The 2946-nt window shown below is 38.8% G+C and overlaps 1 pseudogene; it reads left to right on the top strand.

Moving 5' to 3' along the window:
* Positions 1–585: 585 nt before the first annotated feature.
* Positions 586–2652, top strand: LOC128100563 (eukaryotic translation elongation factor 1 epsilon-1-like; annotated as a pseudogene).
* Positions 2653–2946: the final 294 nt, after the last annotated feature.

Below are 2946 nucleotides of genomic sequence, written 5' to 3'. Positions count from 1 at the left end.
CTCTATTGCAGTTTTCTCTGAGTTCTGCATCAGAACAGCTTCAAGGCTGCTAGCTGAGATGAGCCAGCCTCACAGACTACTCCAGTTAGGGCTTGACCATAATCCTAAATTTTCTCAGGGCCCCCCAAAGATTATTAGCACCCCCAATCAATAGGAAGTAGCCTAGAGAACTATACCCACATTCCCAAAATATTGGTTATAAATGTTTGTTTTGACTTAAGGGAGGTTGGTTACAAATTGTTATTGGTCCTAGTCAATCTCTTTTTAAAACAAAAGGGGATATGATATAGAAACAATGGAGAAAAAAGGGGTAGATTATTGAATCTACTTTAACCCAAAAAAACAACTATTAATCTTATATATTTTACACTAGTATGGATTTTTGCTTTCTTGATAAAAATTTAAAGTTAATTTTGTTATACTTATATATTTCTACTCTTGTTTAGGGTATTATGTTTATGCAGCTCATTTAAAAATGTAATATATAATTAAGAAATCCAGATTAAAAGTCATCTATAATAGCAAATTTATAGTCATGTTAGGTATGTTTTCAAGATCATATAGAGATGTATTTCAGATAAGCAATCTTCAAACACTTCAAAGACCTACAAAATATGGCATTTAAAATATTTTTTTTTTGGTTTTTTGAGACAGGGTTTCTCTGTGTAGCTTTGTGCCTTTCCTGGAACTCACTTTGTAGCCCAGGCTGGCCTCGAACTCATAGAGATCCACCTACCTCTGCCTCCCAAGTGTTAGGATTAAAGGCATACACCCAGCTCTTAAAATATTTTAAAAACAGACTTTTTAAAAACAGTGAGACCCTCTGCTCCTGGCAGCACCAATTACTTCAAAGAGAATAATGGGCATTGAAGAAACTCCATGTAGAGTTTGCTTTATGGCAAAAGCTAGTCATGTGGGCAAAGAAACTGCCCTTGCTGCAACTGCTGACAATAAGCATGCTGCCCAATCTGGACAACCAGGACACAGAGACTGCTTAACTTTGCCAAGACAGTGTAGGACAGCCCCTCAAAATTTCCTGTTTCTGAAAAAAGTCTGTCAGATATTCTAGGCCTATAAGCCAAAGTTGGATGCCCGAAAGTTAGAGAAACTTTGGGTAACTGCCAAGGCAGTCAGATGTTTCTGTCATTTCTAGAGTTTTGGGATGCACTTCCTATTTACTCAGATATTATAGCCTTCTCAGGTCTTCGATGGAATTGAAGACTAAATAGTTATCATTATAGTTTTCTTTAGTTATAATAGAAAGTAAATTAGACACAAAACTTTAGACTCACAAAAATAGGAAAGAATTTTAATGTTACCAAATACAAATAGCCTAGATATTATAACTGTAATTCTTGCTTGATAACTGTTTTATGTAATTTTACTATGTTAAAGTTAAAAACCTTCCTTTTTGATTAGACAGAAACAGGGAAATGTGGAACAATCCTTTTCTACATTATGAATGTGTATTACTCTCACTTGCTAATAAAAAGCTGACAGGCCAGTAGCTGGGCAAGAAGTTAGGCAGGAAAGCCAGACTAGGAGAACTCTGGGAAGAGGAAGGGTGGGGTCAGGAGTTGTGAGCCAGACACAGAGGAAGTAAGATGAAAATGTACTGAGAAAAGGTACCAAGTCACGTGGCTATAGATAAGAATGGGTTACTCCACCGGGAGCTGGGCCAGAAGATGGCGGCGGCCGTGGAGCTGAAGCTGCTGGAGAAGCCTTTGGGGCTGAGGCCGGGGAATAAGTACAGCGCTCAGGGCGAGCGACAGGTTCCAGTTCTACAAACAATGGCCCAAGTCTAATGGGATTGGCTACCATCGCAACCCATCTAGTCAAGCAAGCCAATAAAGAGAACTTGCTAGGGAGCACCACAGAAGAAAAGGCAGTCGTTCAGCAGTGGTTAGAGTACAGGATCACTCGAGTAGATGGACACTCCAGTAAAGAAGATACCCACAGCCTGCTGAAGGATCTTAATTCCTATCTTGAAGATAAAGTCTACCTCGCAGGATATAACTTTACCTTGGCAGATATCCTTCTGCTTCATAGTTGACCTGACAGTTCAAGAATGGAGAGATATCTTAATGTGTCTCGCTGGTTTTGTCACATTCAGCATTACCCAGACATCAGGCAACATCTGTCTAGTGTTGTCTTCATCAAGAACAAACTCTATGCTAACTCCCACTAGAAGCCTCTGCATGCAGCAGCAGCAGCAATAGAAAAGTAATGGAAGATGTATTTTGGACCATGGTACTAATGTCAATTACTATGATGTCATTGTTTCTTTGTTAAGGTTGGTAGAATTTTTAAAGTGTAAGCTCAAGTCTGAACGTTTTATTTGTCCCCTAGTTGAAGCTTTGCAGTTTTTTAATGTAAAAATTCAACTGTTATCCAAACAAATCACGATTGGATTACAAATTATCTATTTATAGGTGAAATTCATTTTAATAAAAATTGCAAATCAGTGGGTCAATCTTTAAAAAGTCAGCCTGTCAGTGTTTCACATCTGCTTCTTCACGTTTTTAAAATTCATTTTCCTCTTACATATTTATAGTAGCTTATTAAAAGCTATGATAAATTATGCTGAGGATTCAGAAGGGAAGACATATTTGTTCTCAAATTATTTATGTGAGCTAGTAAATGTGATTTTAAAAATCAACTTTTGTTTCCTTCCTGTAGTCAGTATTTACTGAGGTGAAACTAACTACTGAGCCCCCACCGAGAGGGAGTTAGTTAAATGCATTCCTCTTAAGCTAATGAAAGACAGTGACTTAGGAAACTGGGCTTCACCATCTCATCGCTTGACAGAAAGCCAGCCAGCACTCTCGGAGTCTGCCATTGCAGCCCTGCTGCGACCCTGTTAACCACAGCTGGGACCCCGTTAACCACAGCTGGGACCCTGTTAACCACAGCTCTGGACATCCTGGAACTCTCACTAGTGTAATA

This window comes from Peromyscus californicus, unplaced genomic scaffold (genome assembly GCF_007827085.1).
Source record: "Peromyscus californicus insignis strain IS unplaced genomic scaffold, ASM782708v3 Scaffold_7__1_contigs__length_154581171, whole genome shotgun sequence".
Taxonomy (NCBI): domain Eukaryota; kingdom Metazoa; phylum Chordata; class Mammalia; order Rodentia; family Cricetidae; genus Peromyscus; species Peromyscus californicus.
Note: the sequence above shows the minus strand (reverse complement) of the source record. Positions and strands in the feature narration are given on the sequence as shown.